Source organism: Thunnus thynnus, chromosome 23, assembly GCF_963924715.1.
Source record: "Thunnus thynnus chromosome 23, fThuThy2.1, whole genome shotgun sequence".
NCBI lineage: Eukaryota > Metazoa > Chordata > Actinopteri > Scombriformes > Scombridae > Thunnus > Thunnus thynnus.
Window position 1 is genome coordinate 24,549,803 of NC_089539.1, and position 15,570 is coordinate 24,565,372.

The 15,570-nt window shown below is 40.2% G+C and overlaps 1 long non-coding RNA gene across 1 annotated transcript in view; it reads right to left on the reverse strand.

Moving 5' to 3' along the window:
* LOC137175968 (uncharacterized) overlaps positions 1-15,570 on the reverse strand; it is a 65,478-nt gene that overhangs the window by 43,011 nt on the left and 6,897 nt on the right. The window lies entirely within an intron of this gene.

Sequence of the window (15,570 nt, forward strand, 5' to 3'; positions counted from 1 at the left end):
TGGTGAATATTATATTCCATTTCTGCCAGGTTTGTTCTGCTAGATGCCACTAAATTCTACACATTGGTCCTTTAACTTGTCCATTAATTTCAAAGAGTAAAACATAAACCCCTTAAAACAACTCGATTATAAAATGGCTTCAGTAGATTTTAAGGGATTCATGACTTCCCCTTAATTTACAGATTAATTTGCTGCTGCGAAACTTAAGAAACAACTTCCTTTAAGAAACATTTTAAGACCTTTTAATCTTGCTTTTAAGACAATTTACATTTGTATTGTTGTGCTGATTTTATTGAATGTCACTGAAATATGTTATCTTATATTTTTTATTCAGTTTTATTGTATTTTATTGCTTGTGTACACGCTTTAAAGTGTGTTTAATGTTTTTATGAGGTTTACATGAAGTACACCTTGAACTGCATTTCATGTAAAGGTGCTATAAAATAAAGTTTATTATTATCATGTTACACGTTTTCTGTTTTGTCACATAAAATCATGGAGATATTGAATGTATTGTACTGTTAAGGGATTTTTAAGGGATTACATGCACAAATAAAGAACTTTTAAGATGTAAGAAACCCTTAATTTTATCAGCACAGTATTTTTCCTACTCATTTAATGCATTGGGGATTTTGTGTGTGTGTCGTTATTTGTGCTAATAAACAAAAAACAAAAAAATTACATTTTTAAATCAATTTCAAAACTGTGAAGTACTTTGGGTGTTTTCCATCTCTGACTCTGACATTTGATTATTATTATTTGGTATTGCACATAGTATCATCTAGTTGTTTTTCTATCTTCATTCTCTATTCTAATTTTATTTTTACATATTTTATTCAGTCTATTTAGTTATTATACATAATTTAGCTGTTAATTACATTTATCTTTTACCTACCTCATTGTTTTTGTGATTTATTGTGGTGCAACTTTCCCTTTGGGATTAATAAATTAATAAAGAACTCTCTTCGTTTTGAGACAAATAATATATACAACATATAATATATACAGTATATACATACTGGGGTCACGTAATACGGCCGTAGAAGTAGGACTCTATCTATCAGTCTATTAGATTACACCGACACAGTGTGTATTTTCAGATAACACACTGTCACTGGTGTCATCTTCTCGAGAGCAGCATCCTCCAGTACGTCCGTTATTTAAATCAGGTTATCCTGTACACCGTAACGCCCCACCATCATACTCTCTCCATGAATCTTATGTAACATCAGCTGGTCTTTCTGCTGTTTTAAGGTACATTTGTGTGCACACGGCGACATCCTTAATGCACACAAATCCATCTTCTTACAGGCTGAGCACAAAGGCCGCCTTTCCACACGATGACATCCATGGTTTCTTCTCTTTCATTTGTGGTCTTTTTGTTGCCTTTGTGTCCTCTTCTCTTCTGTGGACGGAGGGTCGGGGGGCCCCGGGGCCACTCTCTGCACTCCGCTGCTTCTCCGGATGTTTGAAGGAGATGAACAGGGCTTTTCTTTACCACGACACACACACACACACACACACACACACGTTCAGATACACTCATTTTCTATCTGCTGGTCCTGCTCACATGACTTTTATTATTTTTTATCAGTAATTTATAAAACACAGACACAAGCAAAGAAAAACAAAATCCCAATTTCAGATTCTTTAATCAATAATCAAACTTAAAATATGGTTAATAAATGATTTTTTATAGACCGACTCTAACTTGTTTATAGTGGGTTTTTTTACAATCGTTAGGACAAAGATTTGTGATACATTCATTCATTTTTTTGTTTTTGTTTGCAACTTCACTACGTATAAAGTTTTTTTTATCCATTTGGTGTTTAACATACAGATTTCTTTTATTTTTAAGAAAATGGATCACATAATTATGAAAGCTGGGTCTCGTAATTATTATTAGGTGTATTATTATTATTTCTTAAAGGTGGTAAATAGACGCAATCTTCTAATTGTATTAATAAAACTGTAACATAAAAACACTTTAAAATGTAAATATTGTTCTGGACAAACTAGGTTTCATTTTTATAGTGATGACTGATGAATAGTATAGATAGTTCTTATTTTTTGAAATACACATATTATAGTACATTATAGTATAATGCGGTTAGCATAGCTTAGCATGAAGACTGGAAGCAGAGGGAAACAGTTAGCCTGGTTTTACCAACACTAAAGCTCACTAATTAATATGTTGTATCTTGTTTTTTGAACTTTGGACACAAGCAAGCTGTTTCCAGTCTTTATGCTAAGCTAGGTTAACCACATCCCGACTCCACCTTCATACTTACAGGGAACCTGTGGAGTTTTGCTACCTTTAGAAGCAGTTTTTTCATGGGCGGGTCTTTGTTTTGTTTTGCAACACACAATCCCGCCAGTCGTTTCAGACTATTCCACTAACCTTTAGGTGGCAGTAACGCACAAAGAAACACAGCAATGTGCCAGCAAAGCCACCAAAGAAGAAGACTGCTTGATTTTAATCCATCTTGCCTTCTTTCCCATATTTCTGAGACATAATTTGTCAACTTAAAGCAGCTATAATCAATATTTTTCATAACCCCACTGTCTGATGTGTCAGTGTGTAATGTGTTTGGCTCGTAGTGATGAACCTACAGAGAATTATCAGTGACTCTGCAGCTCCTCTCGGCTTTACGGAGCTTTATAGTGAGTTTCAGCTCATTGTTTATCTGTCCGGCTGAAACTTTACTGTTCTGGTTCACTCTCAGCGTCTCTCATAACGTCGTTTTCAGAGAAGAAGCTGTAAAAAGCCGCTGTACACTACCTGCTCAGCACCAAAACTGCAAACAGACACAGTTAGCTGTAGATTAGCTGGTGAACATAGTGGAGCATTTAGCAGCTAAAGAGCCAGATATTTCCCTCAGGAGTTGGTGGAGAACAAAAACAGAGCTAAAAGAGAGTGAATATTGGACTTACATTCACCAGGTGGACAGAAACACGACTCCACATGAATGATAATGTTGCTCCGTAACTGCTGGATGTGGAAATAAGCAACTGTTTGCTAACAAGTTCAACATATCAACTTAAAAGCTGATGATATGAGTTGTGTTTACTGCTTGTTTCTGCTGAAAAACGATGCAATTTAAATGACTCTGAATCACGTCTATGTCCTTCATTTCATCTTGATGATTATTTCTGTCAGTTATGATGACATTTTACTCAGCAGCATCATTGCTGAGATATGAAACGTACGTGTTATAATCATCGGCTGCACTAACATGATGGTCATATTTTTTTTTTGTAAGTGTGTTATTCGGGTGAACTGGCCCTTTAAGAGAGGACCAACTAAAATGTACTCACTCTGAGCATCCGAAACTTAAACTGGCTCCTACAAAGGACAAGCACACACACACACACACACACACACACACACACACACACACATAAAGCCAGTGGACACAGAGAGCCTGAGTGCGTTTCTAAAAGCAGAGAAGGTGACCTATTTAAAAGGTTAGTTTCTTAGCCCCGTGGGTGGATTAGGAAAACAAAGCACGAGCACTATATTTATCCTTTTTCTTATCTAATGCCCCAGCCTCATCATGATAAGAACTATGTGCATCTCCCCGCCCCTGGATTAGAGCACTGTCCTCAGACTGCAGCCATGAATAATAACTCGCCAACATCTCACTGTGTGACTGGCCACTGGCAACGCTGCAATTTCACGCACTGGATACAGCCATTAGGATGTTTTTACAATAAACTTTATATTCGTCATGCATGCGGACGAGGACGTCTTCGCAAACGTGAAACTGTAGCGTCCTGCTGTGAGGTTTTACATCGGAGGGGGGGTGGGGGTGGGGGGGGGCATGAACAGTAAACAAGGACACAAGAAAACAGCGGATGTATTTGTTATATTAAGTGTGTGCACATTATGTATGTCCCTGAATCCAAATACGATTAAACATTTGTTCTACATGAATTTGTTTTGTATTGTTCATTTTTTTGGGGAAGCACTTGAAAGAAACACTGCCATCGTTCAGACTAACATAAGACGGATAAATGGTGCGTTTAGGTGCTGTGAGAAGCTCTGAAGTCAAATCTGAACATACAGACGTGAAGCACATATAGATATCATTCAGTTTAACTTACACTTGCCAAGGAGATCATTATCTCTGATGTCCATCGCCAATAAACTTCCATAAATCTGCTTAGAAACCAGAGCATCATCACATTTGTAAGTTTTCTTCAGTATCACAGTGATCCAGTGATGTTGCACTGCAAACAGGAGCTGCTAACAGCTGATTCAAACGTTAACAGCTGATGCAACCCCGTCTCCTAGAAATTAAGCTCATATACGACAAATTTATTTGTGAATTACGTTTGCGTTGACAAAAGCGTGGATGATGTTCACGGTTAGCGTTTCTTCGAATGAATGAAGCTACATTTCTATGTGTCTCTGCAGTGGGAGGGAGGAGGTCGGGTGGATGGGGGGGGCTACAAGATGCAGGACTCTGACAGCAGAGACATCCTGAGTCCTGTGTTTGTTCTACACTTTACATTTCTCAAAGAACTTCTGTACGAAGTCCAGAGGTTGTGATTTGTAGCACAACAAACTAGTTTCGGGTGTTCCCGAATACAAATACATTATTCAGCAAAGCACAAATAGTGAGTTTTTTTTTTTTTTTACAAATATTTGTTTCATACAAATATTTTAAAAACTATTTGTTTTCAGGAAGAAAAATAAACCATGTCAACTACCAGCATGCGGGTCGGTTACGTCACTATCTCAGTGTCTCTCCTCTGCTCCGCTGTTACGTCTATCAGCAGGTCTCAAAAAGGGGAGTCACATCCACCTGCAACATGACGCACATTTCCTAATTTGGACATCACTCCCGGAGTTGGGAGTGTTCCCCAGAGATAAAGCTGAACTACTGACACACGTTTCAACACTTATTGTAACACTTTAATTTTCTAAAATTAAAAGCGTAATAAAAACAAAAACAGGATTTTTAAACCTCTTTCCACTTTTATTCGAATACAAATACAAATAATTTTGCTGCCTCAACAAATACAGATACAAATACAAATACTGGGCTCTCTGCACATCCTTAGTGTTCAGGTTTGGTTCAGGTTAGTGAAAGATGCTGCTGTGGCTTAAATGTTCAGAAACATCTTGAGAGACCAGGATCTGTCTCTGACCTGAACCAGGTGCCGCCAGAGTCTGAACACAACCACAAACACTTTCATCCCGCTTTAGTTTCTACCAGCTGATATTTTACTGCAACATCAGATATTTTGGTGGGAAAAAAAACAATTCACATTCAACATTTTTGTTACTTGCCAAATACACTAATTAACAACATTTTTTTCATCATGTTGAGAGAGAACGTAATTCAGCAGCGTTACGTTTCTAAGAAAACATATTTGCTGTTGTAATTTAGTCACGTATAAACGTCATTTCTAGGAGTTGTTATGCTCTCCTGATGCTTTTATTTTTTTCTGTTGTCATATTGGTTCCCAAACAGGTTGATATGTTGGTGTTAGCATGTCTCCATCTGTCAGATTAGTAAAAACATTTTTTGTAGTAGAAGGAAAAAAAAACCCAGAGATCCACTTTAAAATACAAGGGCGTGAAATGACAGGAGGAGCAGCAAGTGACTGAAAAGCAGTCACTCATTGCAGCTGTAATTATTTACTGGGATGGAAGTGAAAAATGAGCCACATACAGAGAGGGACTGTATTAAAACCACTGACACCTCCCCTACAGACACAAATACAGCCTGAATAGGGTTAAAAAATATAAATTTGAAGCGTCAAAGTCAAGCACTTCAACCATTTCAACCCCATTCTTGTTTCTATGAGGTCCTGAGGTGCAATAAAATCACAATATAGTGTGTTATAAAGCATTTATTAATTGATTATATAGGACTTATAAATGCTAAATAAGGGAAAGTGTTGTGGTTAAGGTGTGTGTGTGTGTGTGGGAGATGGAGAGAGCTGAGCCGAGCTGAGTTCCACTCTTTGGTACTCGAGGTCTTGTTGGCAGTTACAGAGGGAAACGGTAACCATAACAACAGGTAACCACTAACAACCAGCATCCATAACGACTGCAGCTCACAAATTAGCTCTCTAATTACAGAGGCACAGTTCAGAGCTGCTGCGGCTGATAACAACAAGGTTTTCTAAAGTGTTTTCCAGGCATGAAAAAAAAAAAACCCACAACAGCCGTACATCACCGCTGCAGCTCACCTCAGTCACACTGAAGGTCAGAGCGCAGAAGAAGAAACAGACCTGCAGATAACGAGTGTGTTCAAATTTGTAATTATTATTATTATAAAGTAGAAATTCTTAAATATTACATTTTCTTCAGTTTCAGCTTCAGTGGGTGGCGTTCTTTTCTTGGTTTGTCCACAAATACAGAAACATAAAACACATTAACAGGATTTGTCTGCGACTTTACAGCTTAACCTTTTTAAGGATGTTGAGCTATAAAGACTCAGCGGTGTATATTTGAGAGATGAAATGACATCAGCATCTCATATGTTGCACTCTCTGATTTTGTTTAGTGTCCAAAAGTGGACAAATGTCCCGAGTTTCAAAGTTCTGGGAGGAAATTTGGGGATTAGAAGCAATAAAAGGTAAAATGAGCACAATAAAAAAAATAAGTAATACTATAAAAATGTCATTAATTTGATTTTGGAAAGCTACTTTGTGATTTAACTGTACTTACTGATGAATTATTTTCATTAACAACTAACTGTTTGGCCTAAAAAAAGCCAGAAAACACAAACTTGTACCTGTTACAGTTTCTTAAAGGCAAAGGTGACGTTTTCAGATATCTTGTTTTGTCCGTCTGATGGTCTAAACCTCAAACATATTCAGTTTACAATCATATAAAACTGATAAAAGCAGCCAATCCACACGATTAATGAAGCTCAAACAAGAAAATGTGAGATTTTTTGCTTCAAAAATGACTTTAAAGACTATTAGATTATCAAAACAGATGATGATGGGCTAATCTATTAATCTATACAATAAATTATTAGATTGAGTCAGGACTACAGGTGCAAATTAGCTGTTGAGCTAACCCGGATGCAATTATTTTCAACTTGTCAAAATGTCATTGTTGATTCATGTGCATTGTCCCTTATAAATAAACAAATACATAAATGAAATACTAATCATTTTAGCTCTACAATGCAGCAAATAACAAGCCATGCTAGCAGCTCTGTGAGGCTGTACTAGCACTAAATGCTAACATCAGCGAGCTAACATGCTCAAAATGCTAACATGTTGACGTTTAGCACATGTAATATTTACCTCGTTCAACATGTTGGTTTAGTGTTTTCGCATGCTAACATTTGCTAATTAGCAGTAACCACAAAGTACAGCTGCGGCTGATGGGAAAGACGCTAGTTTAGCAGGTATTTAGTCATAAACCAAAGTACTGGACACAATGAAATTTTGATCTGATGATGACGCTAAATGAAAAGTCAGAGCATCAAAGTTATTAAAATTCATCCAGAGGGGAACATGAACATCTGAACCGTATTTCATGACAGTCCATCCAGTAGGTGTCGAGATATTCTGACCACAAAAGTCAACCTCATGGTGGTGCGAGAGGAAAAGTCAGCTGATCACCAAAGTCAGTCGGATTAATTGTTTGGGAACGACGATGAAGATTTGTACCAAATTTTGTGCCGATTCATCCAGTGGATATTTGTCACCAATGTGGTTTGAATTTATCTTCTTAGAAACTTTAGTATCTGTTGTAAATTGCCAGAAACACTCACTGAAGCACCAAATGTGGATTCATCCACCACTGAAAATAGTCCCCGACAAATGCTCTATTTCCTCCTGTTTATTTGTTTAAAAACTAGTTTCCAGCTGTTTTAGGAAATTACTAAACTATATATCTTCTGTAGGAACCAATGAGCTCGAAGCGGAGTGAGACAGACAGAGTCAGAAGTCACACATCGACACATAACTCCTGATACCTGACTCTAACCGCAGCATTAAAACTCATTAGCAAAACGTTAACGTCACCAGGAGGAGGGACGATGTCATGTTGTGTCCTTTAATGCACCTGTCAGCCACCATCACAGAGGAGGCAGAGATTTGTTCCTAAATGTGTTGTTATTTGTGAGTGTCGGTACAGTAGCAGTGAAACGTCAGATTTGGTGCATGTGAGGAGACGAGCGGCGCTGCGGGGCTGACAGTAGGCCTGAGTCAGACTCCCCCAACACCTGAGGGAGCATCACCAACCTCCCATCATATCCGTGTGTGTGTGTGTGTGTGTGTGTGTGAGTGTGTGTGCTTCCCCGCTGTGTGTCCTCACCGTGTTCAACTCTGCATGTGTGTGTTTGTGGAAACAGAAGGGGGCTCAGGGCGGCTGTATGGAGACAGTGGCGTGGAGGGGAGAGCGGGAGGAACGCTGCGATGAGTTTAAGAAGTCTTGACAGCAGATGCCTGCATAATAACACACAGAGAGGACATGTGCAAGCAGGAAAATCAAGGACACCACGTCATGCGTGCCAGTCATTTAAAGTAACAGTTTCCTCTCGCAGCTTAAAACATGCTCACAGATTATGTGGAGAAAAGGCTGCAGTTGCTGCTAAATGGATTTGTAAATCAGTGCTGTGAAATATAGCAGAGAAGGGATTTAAAACACCATATATGTATTTTGATGAGGTCGCAGCGGCGTTGCTAGGGAGAGGACCCTTTTTTTTTTTTTTTTTTTTTTAAATCAGTAAAGTGTGATTGGTGATTCTCGGCTGCGGCGAGATTTGCCAGCAAGCATTTGAACAGATGCTGATGTGTAGGAGGAGGCCAAGTTCACATTCAGCCCAAACCAGCAAAAACATTTATACAATCTGATGTCATCTAAAAAAAACACGTTCAGCTCCTGACTTGCACGCAACCATCTACAGATATTTTCGTCACATCGGTGAAGGCGTCTCTGTCAACGTGTCGTCGGCGTCACGTTATTTCCTCGCTCGTCGTCCTGATTCTCACAGAAAAGCAGCGAGTGGCTGCGGCCGTCGTCATGCAGAGGAACAATCTGAGCGTGCTCACATTCTGCTTTGGAGAATTGGCCATCAGTGTCAAGATGGCAGCGGTTTAAAATGGGCTCCTATCTATCTGCCTCCTCCTCCTCCTCCTCCTCCTCCTCACCGTGTGTGTGTGTGTGTGTGATCTTCTATCTCTGTGAGGGCCGGCTCCAGTCCTCTCTCTGCTTTAAAGGGCAGTTTGAAGGTTAAACATGGTGTTGTGTAGCCATGCAGATAGTTTTCTTTTAGATGTTTTGGTGTCTTTGCGTGCTTTTCATGCTTTCTGCCCTGAGGCCACAGACTCCCCGGAGGCCTGAAAGCCTCATGTTCGCTGTGCAAAAACTGGTTTGTGTTATTTTACCTGCTGAAAATTCAAAAAATAATCTCTAAACATATCAATATTCCTGCTGTCTGAGGTGTAAAAGTAGTCATGTGGATAAAAATGTAAACAGACTGAGTGAATAAACGATGACGTACATGAATCATGTGACTCAAACATCACTGAAGAGCTGAAAACATCAGATCTGTGCGGAGCGATGATGAGGAGACTGTAACCTTCCTCACATCAATACATGAAACTAACACAAATGTCATATTTCCATCATGTTTTCCATCGTTTGAGCTTTTACTGTCGCTCTTTTAATGACGTCATCTCATTGTGTCTTCTTCTTCTGCGACGGTTTAATGGCAGCGACTGAAGAAATAGCGCCACCTGCTGTTAATATCAACAGCAGTGGATGGAAACAAACTAAAATTCATATTTTCTTTTGATGATTTTCTGGGAATTCAGATAAAAGTTGCACTAAATCTGGATGGAAACGTTACTCTGCTCAATCCACAGAGCACACTGAAGTATTTCAAAATAAAACGGCTAAAGGGGACATATTCTACTCTTTCTGGTTTTCTGTTATTTATTCTGATTTATTGTTCTGATGTCAGATGTTAAACATGGTCAAAGTTCCAAAACTTGAGACGAAAGTAAGTAGAAATGCTGCCTGCAAGTCAAAAGTCAGGGCTTCAACCTGATCGGAACGCTTCGTTTGCAACGTTTTTTTCTATCTTGCTGACAAGTTGACGTCAGATCGTCACACATGCCCATAAACAGCCGTCTGTTCCATAGCCTTGGTTGCTAAGGTGGTTGCTAAGGTTTTTCCATGAGTTGTTTGTGTTGTCCACTCTCATCTTTCGGAGTGGATTCCCGCTTAAATATGTTCAGATGTACTTGAGAATTTGACATTTTGAGTAAAGAACAAGAAAAAGTAAAATCCTGCTACTATAATTTGTTTCATGGTTTGTTGACGTAGCCTCCCAAGCCACCAGACGTCAGCCGTGACACAGCTTCCTGAAGCTGACCAATCAAACAGAGCTTCAACCTGCTCTGACTGCGTCTACTGTATGTATGTACTGTATCTCTATTTGACTTTTTCTAGTTCAGCAACATACAGGAACCATCAGCTGCGTTCAGACTGAAAACAATCCTGTGTAAAACAACACAAGGGGTTGTGTTGTTTAAAGTGCCGGTGAGATAATGAAATACAATCCAGCAAGTCTGGTTGGAGAAACAGATTATTAAGTTTATTATTAAGATTATTAAGAAAAAAAACACTGCACAGCGGCTTGTAGGCTGACTTCACACCAAATGGGGGCCACAGCGGCCTGCAGCAAGAAACCAGAATCAACTTTTGGAGACACACACAACCTGAAGTCACGCTGTGGTGGCCAATCACAGCCAGCTGTAACCCTACCATGACGGAGGACAGAGGAAGAGGAAGAAGACATTTCTCACCATTAGATAATATTAAAAGTAAAGTTAGGCTTTGCTGACGGCTTCCCAAAAAGACGAGAGAGAGAGAGCAGCGGGGGTCGAACAAGCATGAGAGTGAATGGAGAGAGCGAGCGAGAAAGCCGGTGAATAAGAGGTTTTTTGGTTGTTACAAATAAACACCTGTACAACCCCGCGGAGGTGTGCCGCAACACCTGATTTGGTCTGAATACAACTTAAAACTCACAGACTGGATTTTACAACTCTGGAAAGTTATCACGCCGCCCGCCGCCCTGTTTACTGGCAGGAACATGTGGGATGCGTCTGTGTCCGCGGACCTCTGAGAGAAGCATGAATGGAACCACAGCTGTACCCAGACTCAATCTCTTTACTTCTACTTCCTCCTCATGGTGACATCAGATGCTCACAAACGGCCGTCGGTTCTGTAGCCTTTGTTGCTAAAGTGTTTCCATGTGTTCTTTTCTCTAGTTATTGTCTATTTCTATATTAAAACACTATTACATGCCAGTGTTGTGTTGGGCTGTTTGTAGAGTAAGTGTCTTAAAGAGACCAAGCTCAAGTCGGCTCATCGCATATGCTCATAAACAACCATCTGTCCTATAATCTTGGTTGCTAAGGTGGTTGCTAAGGTGTCTCCATGTGTTGTTCAGCTCCAACATGTACGGATGGATTTGAGAAGTTGACATTTGGAGTAAAGAAGAAGAAAAAGAAGTGAAATCCTGCTACTATAGTTTGTTTACGTAGCCTCCGGAGCCGGAGGAAGCTTCCTGAAAGCTGACCAATCAGAACAGAGTGGGCTCATCAGGAGGCGGGGCCTTAAAGAGACAGGAGCTAAAACGGCCTGTTTCAGACAGAGGCTGAACTGAGGGGCTGCATAAAGGACCAGTAGAAGATAAATAAGGAGTTTTTAACTGGAAATCATACAAAGATATTCCAGTAGAGCCCCAGAATATAAATATAGAGCTGGAAATGTGCAGAATAGAATATGTGTGTGAGTGAGTGTGTGTGTGTGTGTGTGTGTGTGTGTGTGTGTGTTTGTGTGTGTGTGTTTCTGTAATTTGGGTGAACTAACCTTATAACGTTAACGTTATAGACTTTAGGGTAGCAACTGGGGAATATATTATGTGAATGAGAGTCCTCGCAAATATGGAAGTACATAAATGTGTGTGTGTGTGTGTGTGTGTGTGTGTGTGTGTCTGTGTGTGTGTGTGTGTGTGTGTGTGTGTGTGTGTGCTGAATGGCCACTGAACTGGAAAATAACTGCGACTGGAGGAACCGTGGGCCAATCATCGGCCTCCACTGGTCACGAATCACACCTCCAGCTTTAACATGCAGCCTGGGTACCTCCCCTCCACCCTCCAACACACACAAACACACACACACACGCACACACACAAAGGCCTGGGTAGGACTTCCCTCCTCCATCCTACCCACCACAGTGTGTTTGCATGTGTTCAAAAGCCCTCAGGAACCCAGATCACCAGATACAAAAAGAAAATCTCTGCTTGTTCACAGCAGCCTACAGAGGATATTAACAACACACACACACACACACACATACATGAACACACACTCATGCACGCTCATGCACGCTCATGCACATCCAAAGCTACAACAAAGGCTGTGTGTGGTGGGGGAGAGGGGATTACAGCCTCGGAGAAATAATAACAACAGCCTCAGCCTGCTCTCCACACACACACTCATGCATGTCACATTCATGAGGGAGGTGTAGGAGGGTGAGGCAGGAGGGGGGGGGGGGGAGTAAAGTGGAAGACCTGAACCATCATCATCATCATCATCATCATCATCAGTCATGTACAGTATCTGTGGGCTGCAGGAGTGCCGTTGAGCAGAGGGATGGCGGTCTGGTGGGGGAGGTGGATTGTGTCGAGGGATTCTAATTGACAGCTGTCCAAATCCCCAGACAGATCCTCTCCTCTCTCTCTCTCTCTCTCTCTCTCTCTCTCAGACGAGGGTATTAAGAGTGAAAAGCATTAGGAAAAGCGAGGTATTAAGAGTCTTCTGCTCTCTCTCTCTCTCTTTCTCTCTCTCTCTCTCTCTCTGTCACACACACTCTCACACTGTATATCCACGTCTCAGAGTCAGTGCTGGAAAGTAACTAAGTACATTTACTGTACTTAAGTGCAATTTTGAGGTGCTTTACTCGAGTATTTCCATGTGATGTTCATGTTAACATCATGGCGTGTTAACGGTCAGCGTCCCTGTTAGATTGCAAGATTCCAGGTTTAATATTATAATATTATAAGAGCTGCAACCTTTATTTTTTATGCAACTGAAATCTGATCTTGCTTATTATTGCTGTGTCATGTTCAGCTCAGTGCGTCTCTGTCTTGCTAACATGAGGTCGTACGTTTGATCCCACCTGCAGGAAATATTCATCTTTGTAGATTTTCAATACTATTCAGCTTTCAGCAATGCAACACAATCATTTTCAGCTTTCAGTAATCACGTGCAATTTCTTCAGAATTGTGCAAAGACTGTTTTCATATTTAGACTTTTAATTGCGTCTCTAACTGTTCAGTGTGCATATAGAGAGCTGAAGTGAAACCAGAACTTGCAGCTTTTCTTCCAGAAGTAAGAGAAGCTCTTTCAAACCTTCCAGTAAATAACTAAAATACAGCCTTGGAACTTAACCTTACCGGAGCTGCAACAATTAGTCGATCAATGGATTAGTCCTTGAGCTAATATGAAGCTTCAGCGTCCGAATGAGTCAAATCAAGTAGATATCTTTCAACGTTACAGTCTTTTTAGTGCCAAAGTCCCTCTTTTTGTTACTATACTTCCACCTGCAGCTCAACAGGGAAACACTGTCCGAGGAAACACAAAGAGGGAATTTGATGCTAAAAAGACTGTAAATGTGTCAGATATCCACTTGATATGACTAACTCAGACTGCTGAAGCTGAATAGAAGCTTCACAGAGACTTTTAAATGACTGTGTGGACACACTGTGGATTTTATCCTCCATCACTTCCATTGAAAACACATTTGAAGGATCTTTTAATATCCAGTATGAACAGGAGGAATGATTACAGACACCTGACTGCTGCTTTAAGACACACTTGAAAAATTGTGAACTCGTCCTTTAATATAAAAATAAAGATAATTAGATCTGTGTCGTTCCTGTACCTGAATATCTGCAACTACATAAATATATAAAAATCTGAAGGTATGAATATGACACTGCAGCGTCTGTTTAGACTGAAGCAGATGCCTTCAGAGCCCACAGAGAGCTGCGACACACACACACACACACACACACACACACACACACACACGTATATATATGTAAACACACACCCCGAGAGAGAAACAAGAAAAGGAAGGACAGATTTTTTCAGCATGAGGGAACATCGTCCTGCACATTGAATTCCCAACCACAACACACACATTAAAAACACACACACACACACACACAGGTTTGGCCTACTATGCTTCTTACTGTGCCGCCAGCCTGCAGTCTGCATTCAGAGGTCATTATATAATTTCGGAGCCCTTTTTCACATCTGACAGCATCTGTGAAAGCTCGAGGGGTTTGACCATCGCTTCGCTTCAAACCGCCATGTTTGTTCCTTCATAGACACAAGCTCGCTGTCCATCAAGTCATCAGGTTTTAAATGCGTTTCTGATTATTGTCACATGCTGATTTCAAATGATGAACTAGGGATGATGTCACCTAAAATATCCATCCAGTTGTTAGAGATATCTTTTTAACCTTATCTCTGAGATTTAAAGGATACGTTTGCTGATTTTTCATGTCTGGATCCAAACCAACATTGAACTGATCTACTGACAAGTATTGTGTTTGTATCAAAGCTGATATATCTTATTCCTCCGTTGTTGAGTCACACGGCTGCACTGGCTGACATGTTCCTTCATCTTGAAGAGTACAACATTGTAAAGTTCTGAAGGAACTTCAACACGAGGTTCAGAGTTTGTGACGTGTAGCACGACAAGCTAGTGAAGCTCAGCGGCATCTGCCTTACGCGGCGTCTGCCTTACGTGATGTGATGACGTACGTGAAGTCGACGGATTGTGGAGAGCAGGGGATGGACGGACCATGCATGATGGATACAGTGCATCGCCGAATCTGTATTTGCATAAACACAACTCAACCTCAGCGTTATGTAACGCAGCCGGCTCACGAAACTCAGATCAAACTGTCAAACTGCCGTTCTGATCAAATATGAAGATTCTGTTACTGCGTCGTTTATTTCTCGCCTCAAACGTTTTTTAAGAAACATATTTCAGTGAAGCGTTCAGTTGTAATATGAGAATGCTTTTGACCAGGCCACCATTTTCTCCTGTTTGAACACGGACGAGATGAAACCAAGAACCGCCCGTCGACCCAATCAACCGCAGCGTGTCGACGTCGAGAGTAAAAAAACGTCCATCGTGATCATGCAGGAAACAGCACCGCCGGAGCATTTAGTGGAGAAACAAACCAAGACTTCTTCAGCTAAACTCCATCCACTGATGAAGACCATGAGACGCAGTTAAAAGCTCCAAAAAGCTAGTAAGTGGAACTTTTTTTTTTAAAGAACAAACTTTCCTTCGTGAAATTATTAAAGTTTACTGATGCTGTTAAAAATTTGCAGTATCGACAGTAATCTAAATTCAGCTGGAAAATACACGAAATTCTGAGTTTTAATTTGCAATTTAAACTTTTAATTATATATAATAACACATATACTAAATATCAGTTATAACTTAATTACATATGTGACAATATATTTAATTTATAGGACCAAAGTGTCCAA